The sequence below is a fragment of the Charadrius vociferus genome, unplaced genomic scaffold (assembly GCF_000708025.1).
Source record: "Charadrius vociferus isolate BGI_N301 unplaced genomic scaffold, ASM70802v2 scaffold167, whole genome shotgun sequence".
NCBI lineage: Eukaryota > Metazoa > Chordata > Aves > Charadriiformes > Charadriidae > Charadrius > Charadrius vociferus.
In genome coordinates, this window is record NW_009649460.1 from 1,218 (window position 1) to 9,337 (window position 8,120).

The 8,120-nt window shown below is 38.5% G+C and overlaps 1 non-coding gene across 1 annotated transcript; it reads left to right on the plus strand.

The window, feature by feature from the left end:
* Window positions 1–282: 282 nt before the first annotated feature.
* On the plus strand, window positions 283–355 carry TRNAA-AGC. The gene has a single exon. It is a non-coding gene; the product is annotated as a tRNA-Ala (tRNA).
* The last annotated feature ends 7,765 nt before the right edge of the window (window positions 356–8,120 follow it).

The window sequence follows — 8,120 nt, forward strand, 5'->3', positions numbered from 1 at the left end:
CCCTGCCCGGTTGGATGCTCCCCTTCGAGGGCTGCCCGGCCTCGGGCTCTTGCCTGAGGAGGGAAGACGACCAGCCAAGGCAGTTTTGGGCAAACCCTGGGCAGGAAATGGTGGTCCTGAGCACTGAGGTGTTCAGGGGTCACCTCCCTCAGCAAATTGAGTGGGTGGGTGGATATGGGAGAGAGAAAGGCCGACGGGAAGCCCAGGCTGTGGGTGCAGGGCTGCCTGGGTCAGGGGTGGGTGCCCGGCAGGGGAGAGGACCTCGGGCAGAGGCCGCAAGCTGGGGAATTAGCTCAAGTGGTAGAGCGCTCGCTTAGCATGTGAGAGGCAGCGGGATCGATGCCCGCATTCTCCAATGCTTTTCATTCCCCTTGCCTGGACACAAGGTCCTAAACCTGTGGCCCAACCTCGTTGTGTGCCCAGAGGAGGAGAGCAGCCTGGGGTGTATCAGGATTAGCAGAATCCATATGCCTTAGCCTAAGTACGTGATTATTGTTGTTTGTTTTATAATCATTAAGTCGAGTTCCACACACATTTTGTAATAAAATGCTAAATCACCGTTTTACAGTCTCTCACCGATTTGCGCATGTAATTATTTTTTTGTAAATATTTTATCAAACTGGATATTTTCAAACTTCTGAAGAAAACCTAAGAAATGCGGTATCTCTTTGCATATTACTTCTTTGTCAGACTGGAAAGAAGTAACTGAATTACAGTTTAAGTTATTTTACCAAAAAAAAGTTTATAAAGATTATTTTTGTAGGGTATTGAACATAAACAGATGTCCTTTAAAATTCTGCTGTTTAGAAGCTTGTTTGCTTTACTCCTTAATAAATTAGACTGTGCCAAACTCCTAATAAAAGCCCAGAGAGGTACCACTGTCATGTTTATTAAAAAGTAAATTTTGCCCTGGGCTGTGGTAGTATGATTAATACTGATTTAATTAATAATGGCAGGAAACTCAGAATCAGGTATTGCTGGTTTTATACCTTGTACTAAAGAATACCAGTGCAGTAGCAGATTTTTGGATTAGCATAAATTAAAAGATAATTAAAGTGAATCTATGAGACTGACTCATCATTTTATCTTGCAAATATTTACAGCTACTCCATTAAAAGTGAATCCCTCTGACATTTCCACTTTAGTCAGAAGCTGCCTTTTTTTGCTATAATTACTAATAAAGATGGATAAAGCACCACTCTCATTTTTACCATAGATCACTGTATAAATTGCCTTCTTCATGTTCAGCATGAAATATAGTTAATTCCATTCTACATTCTTCCATGACAACTCTCTCCTTTGGGGATTAAAGAAGGCTGTCTGTCCATAAATTTAAATGTAAAAGCAACAGAAAACATGAGGTTTGATACAGAAGATGGTTTCTGCAGCCAGGCTATACTACAGGGACACAGAAGGTGCAAGTCATGAGTGAATTTGATACTGTAGTAAGTTTATCCCCCAGTGGTATAGTTATGCAAGACAACAAAACCATGAGATGTCAATAGTTTCCTTCCATTGTGTGAAGAGTTTGAACATTCACTACTTCTCCCACTTCCATTGAATGCCTCCCACCTCAATTCACGTGCCTTTAGGAACAGAAAGCACGAGAGACTCAGTTTGTTCAAAAACACAGAGGATTGAGTCCCAGCAAAATTGAAACTAAACAATGATGCAAGTAGATGTATTTTATAACCTCTTTTTCAGTTCAAATATATTCTTGCGTTTGATAGGAAAAGCAAGCTGTTGTAAAGATTGACTGGTAGTACAGTCCAACCAACAACACCCAGAATGATGCTGTAATAAACATTTTACTACATTTATTAAACCTGCAAGTACATCTGGCATATTTTGATGTCAAGAACATCTATTTCACTCATAAGATTTAAAGTTCTTTCTCTTGTTAATAGCAGAATGTATTTAAGAGCAAAGTGATCCATAAAATCTTCTAGCCTTACTTCTAGGTCTTGTTACATTTCAACAATAAAATACTTTTCACCATTTTGATAACTTGTGTTTGAGTAAAACTTATCTTGAAATCCTCTCCTCTTTTTCAGTAGAGAACCTACCATTTCCTGTGCCGGTATGTTTCGGAGGTTGGTTATGCTCACTGTTAGAACCATGTACCTCTTTTTCAGTTCAAACTGCTTTTAGATTCCAAGCACTGGTCCTGATTATACCTGCCTTCGTAAAGTGAAGAACCCTCTCACACCTGGCATTTTTCTCCTTCAAAGTTATATACTATAATCAAATAGTTTACCAGTCTTCTTCATGACAAGGTAAACTGATCAAACTCCTTATGTCTGTTACTCTAGTTCTTGAATTGTTATTATAGCACTTTTCTGCATTTGCTTCAATTTTCAACATACTTCAGGAAAAGATGTTAACACAAGAACTGGGTGCGGTATTCAAATACTGCACTTAACAAGCATAGTCTGCGTTATTTCATCCTAACAGTCTGAGCTCTCATTCAGCTAGATTAGAACATCTTAGATGAAGTACGCAGATTGCTTGTGGGATGAAATCCATAGATTCACATTGCATCATCTCTGATTCTTTTCAGGCTCCCATGGTGAAAAAAAATGTAACAATGAATGTCTACAGTGCAGGTAACTCGAAAGGTTTTACCATCATAATCATGCCAGACAGACTAGCATTTTTAGACATGTTGCAAAGCACATTTGACATACCTGTAGGACTTCTTAATCTCATCATGTGTTGCTCCTTTCTCCAGGGCCAGGATTTCATATAACGCTTCCCCTGATGTTGACAAAGCACGTTGCCTTTGTTCAGCCATGTTAGCAGTGCATTACCAAAGCTGCTACTGTAGAACAGAGTTTAAAATAGCAGGGACTGCAAGTATATACAGATAATATTTTTATTGTTCATTTTAATAGATTTTAATTAGGTAGTAAAAGGTTAAAAATACATGAAAGAGAAACTAGAATAAAATAGCCTCTAAATTATCCACCATCCCTTAAGATATTTTAAAATTGTTTGGAAAAATGGAAAAGCAAAAACCAAAGAACAGAAGCTCTTGTGTTAGGTATCACTGTTCATATAAAAGGCTTGATGTTGCTCCCACTGAAATGAATGGCTAAATTTTGTACAGCATTAATGCCTGCACATAGTATTTCCACATAGTTTTATTTGTGTTTGTTTACATCTATCTTTTCTAAGTCTTAGAAGAATAATTCTACTATTTGTTAAAGCTTGGCTTCTTGCAGTGGGGTAAGAGCTTTGTACCTCCGAGTATAACCTAATACAACACAGTGGTGAACTTTAGCTTTCTCAACACAAGGACTCAGATTCAGCCTAAGCAATTTTAGGTGCCAAATTGAATGATTAAGTTTGAAGCTTAGTCAAACTAGACTCTGTATATTGTCAACAGACAGAGATACATACTCAGAAGATGACTGACCAAGCACGTCCTCCCTATTACCTCTACAGCATCCTCAGGATGACTGCATTCCCAACTCATGTGCCTGAGGGCAGCTGGAATGAATCTGGACCTAGGCAATGAGACTAGATACCAAGAATTGACCTCAGTATTATAAAAGTAACTGTTTATTGCAAATTTATGCATGGGAAATACTGTCATCAATCAGGGTTCTATCTTATTTGAGATACAAGACTTTGGGCTGAATTCATGAGCTTGTCATAAATTTAAGGTGCCCTTACAGTATAGTGCAAATAAAGGCTAAGTACAGGCTGACAGATTTAGTCCACTTCAGGTCTGTCGTTCATTCCTTCTCTCATCACAGAGGCCAAGCAGACAAACAAGTAATTCTCCACTGAGTGGCTCTGCTACCTCCTTACAGTTCATAGTTCATCCTTCTGGATTTGAAGAACCAAACATTTTTAAACCAAACCTACCTAATGATAGGCAATGACACGAAGAAACTCATATAAACGATAATTTGAAACACCACTTATAGATACCCGTCATTCATAAGAGGGAGCTGAATCAAGCTCTTTGATGGTAGACTTGCCACAACAAAACTTGCACCACAACCTCTTTATTTCTTTGTATGTTGCACCTTTCTCCAAATGTTGAGAAGTGATCACAGGAAAAGCCTAAAGTGAGCTGTGACCCCAGCCATAAGAAAATTTCTGAGAACCTGTTTTGTTAAGGTAAGACTACCCACTCTGCTATTTCACCCTTCTCATTGCTGAGCTAGAAACACTATCTTGCCATTATTCATATATTATTTATTAGGCCACATTTTGGTTCAGAACCAGACATGCAATACTTTTAAGCTCTTCAGCTTTGTTTAATACCAAAAAGAAAATCAAATACCATGTAAGTGCACGCAGAAATATAATAAACTGAGTAAATCTGGCACACAGTATCTGATTTTCTAAAAGACCTACATTTATTCATGTTAACTTTGATGCTTTCTTTTTCTAATAAGCTAACACAAAATTTAGGGTCTTGTGATCTGCTGAAAAAAAGACCTTTCTACTTTTAAGTGTTGTACAAGCCACCAACTAAATGGACTAAACATTTACTTTGAAATTAACAATTAAGAATGAAATGGTATACAAGCTTATAGATATTACTTTGCCACCTGCAGTAGTTACAATGCTACTTGTTAATAATGGTATATGTCCAGAGCATATTTAGCATAATCCTGGGATCTATCACACCGGAATCAAGGCACATCAAACCTGTTAATGCGTGAGATAATGGTGGGCAACCATATGAAGTCGCAGCTATACAGCATTATTTACAAATTCTGTTACATAATGCTGATTAGCTACATGGCAACCCTGAAGAATAAAACAAAATTAACGTTGTGATGGATTTTATTCTGAAGAACTAAAAAGTCGTGTAATTTGTACTGCTCATAAAATAATTTTAATAACCCAGTCAGCTATGGAAATTTACTCACTAGCCTATTCAGTCTTTTACTGATTAATCACCTTGAAGGTTCAGCTACTCAAAGTTATTTCTTACTTATTTAAAGCAGTCCTATAAAATGCTAAAAGTACAGTAAGATGACCCTTTTCTAGAAAAAGTTATGCTCTCTTTATTAAGGAAGACATAACAGTTACAATTTTAGTACTAGATTCATTCCTGGTGGCTGAGATTACATTAGAATCCTATTTTCAAGGTATGTACTTTTGTTCCAGTGGAACAGAGTCAAGAAAACATTGTTTTCTTCCTTGAATGACAGTAAAATGTATTAAAAGACAATCCGTATTCTGATAACAATTCCACATCTCCTAAGAGAATGGGACCCCAGTTAATTTCATCTTTTCCTTCACAAATTTTATATTACCCAGGATCAACTATCTTATACAGGGGCTGTAATAATATGCCTTTTTTTCTACCATATTCATCATCAATTTGGATTTGCGCTGAAAAATAAGGCAAGGTGATTCAAATAACATACCTGCTTCAAAAAGTGGTGGAATACAATCTGGCATGTATAAACTCACAACATTATCAGCTCAATATCTTGATGTCTTTATGCCAATATAATCCAAAAGGGAAGAAGCAAGTGCCACTAGAAGCCCTGTTCCACGGAAAGCGGCTGCTGCTTTTCATCCTTCACAATCAAGGTTAAACAGGTCAGTGGAGTCTGATTACTCTTTTTGTTTGTTTGTCCAGTATCCAATTGGTTATCTCTCAGGAAGACCTATGAAAGAACGAATAAAACATTCATGAGCCTAAAGGCTGATATATCCCAGAGCTAATGATACCAAAAAATATGGGACATTCATGCATGCAGTTAGTTGTTCTGTGCTTTACTCTTGATGAGGTCTTGAGTCTGTGTTTTTTTTTTTTCCCCACGCAAATGTATTAAATTTGTTTAAAGGTACAACAGTGTTGCTCAAATCTTCACTTCTTTGAGACCAGCCATGGCTTAGGTTTATTATATAGTCTCTTCCGGAACACAATTAACTGAATAAGTCCTTTTAGGACTCCTCCTGAGTTCTTGTAAATTTTTATATCAAAGCAGAAGATGTAGGATATCTTCTCTTACTCTGATTGAGCTTCCCCTCTAACTTATATCATAAAAAAGCCTGGAGAGCCATTCTTTTCCGTTTGGAATAGAGAAGACTGTAAATGGCAGAGACTTAAAAAAACAATTGCTCTTGGTATGTTATCCTTGGAACCAAATAGTTCGTCCTTTGAACTCAAAAAGTTAATTTCCCAGATCACCCAGTTCCAAATGATCTGGTTTTATGGTGGGTTGACCTTGGCCGGCTGTCAGACCCCCACCCAGCTGCTCTCTCACTCCCCCTCCTCAACTGAACAGGAGGAGCAGATAAGATGAAAAGCTAGTCGATCAAGATAAAGATAGGGAGATCATTTGCCAATTACCGTCACGGGCAAAACAAACTCAGCTTGGGGAAAATTAATTTAACTTATCGCCAATTAAAATAGATTTGGATGGTGAGAAACAAAGACAAAAAATAAAACAATGCCTTCCCCTCACCAGCCTGTTTCCAGGCTCAACTTCACTCCTTCATTCCCAACTCTTCTACCCACCTGGTGAACAGGGAATGGGGGTTGCAGTGAGTCCATTACAGCTCCTCCCTGATCATCCTTCCTCCTTACACTTTTCTCCTGCTCCAGCACGGGTCCTTCCCACAGGCTGCAGTCCTTCACGAATTGCTCCAGTGTGAGTCCTCCATAGGCCATGTTTCCTGTCAGGAGAAGCTGCCCCTGTATGGGCTCCTCTCCATGAACCACACTTCCTTCAGGAAATATCCATCTTCTCTGGCATGGGGTGGATTGTCTGTAGTGTGGATATCTGCTCTGGTGTCATCCTGCCCACGGACTGCAGCAAACTAGCTGCTCCGCTGTGGTCATCTCCCCGGGCTGCAGGGGAATCTCTGCTTGGGTGCCTGGCGCATCTCCTCCTCATCCTTCTCTGACTTTGGTGTGCACAAGGCTGTTTCTCACACTTTTCCCTCACTCCTCTTTCACTTTTACTTTTGAAAAACAAAGGTGTTTTTCTTTCTTTAATATGTTTTCCTGGAGGTGTAACCAGCTTGGCTGATGGGCTTACTTGTGTCCTCCAGTGGGTCTGTTGTGGAGCCAGCCGTATCCAGCCCCTGACCTCCTCCCACAGGGGCCTCCCTACAGTGCCCCACTACCTAAATCTTGCCACAGACACCCAGAACAGTTTTATGTGGACTAAAGTCCTGCAAATGGATTCACGGAGCCCCATAGTCCAGTAAAGTCTGCTTTGGCAAGAGCCAGTGAGTTTGTGCTTGGATTCAACTGCAAGACTGGAACTATAAATCAATTTAAAACAAAACAAAACAAAAAAAGCATAATTAATTATGATCACATAAAAACACTATGAAAAAGGAAGCAATAGTGTGACAGCTGATAAAAAAAATTAAGTGGATGCTTTTTAATATGATGCATGTGATTTTAACATTTCTCTTGTTCTTAGGTATATTCTTTAATTTCAAACATTCCCTCAAGTTTCAGCCTTGGATGGGGACAAGGCAAGGCACATTTCAACCTAAAATGTGAGTGTTTTTCATAGTTATGAGAAGTCAAAGTAGCACTGTAAAAATATCTTTTGCAGGACATTACCCACAGCGTAGGTACAGCTAATTCTATTTATTATGTTTTATCATCACAATAAACCAGATTATTCAATTATCTTGCATGATCTCAGTCTTTGAAATGACTTCATCAGACTTGCAAAACAAAAAGTACACTTTTTAATGGTAAGAAGAAATGAAGGGGCAAAAATATAAAAGGAAGAAAATAAAACCACTTTGAGGTTACCCAAATCCTCTGTACTTATATACATACTATTACCAAGAAAAACATCCCTGTTCTGCAACCTTGTCACGTACCTAGACCTACAGTTCTGTGTGAATACAGCTCCCTCTGGTGTGTTGAGCTAACACTGCTCTGTAACCTATATTGCTTTTCTTATAAGCACTCTTGTTTTGTTTGAAGGAAATTAACACTACCTCTGCAAATCTATTCTTTTTTTTCCTTTAGGGATTCTATATCCTGAGCACATTCTAATGGATCTTTAAAGGACTCAAACTTTAATGAATTGTCATAACTCTTTCGTCAGATGAGCTATATAATGTAGAAGAATAAAACATATAATTTAAGACCTATTGACTTTTCTCAT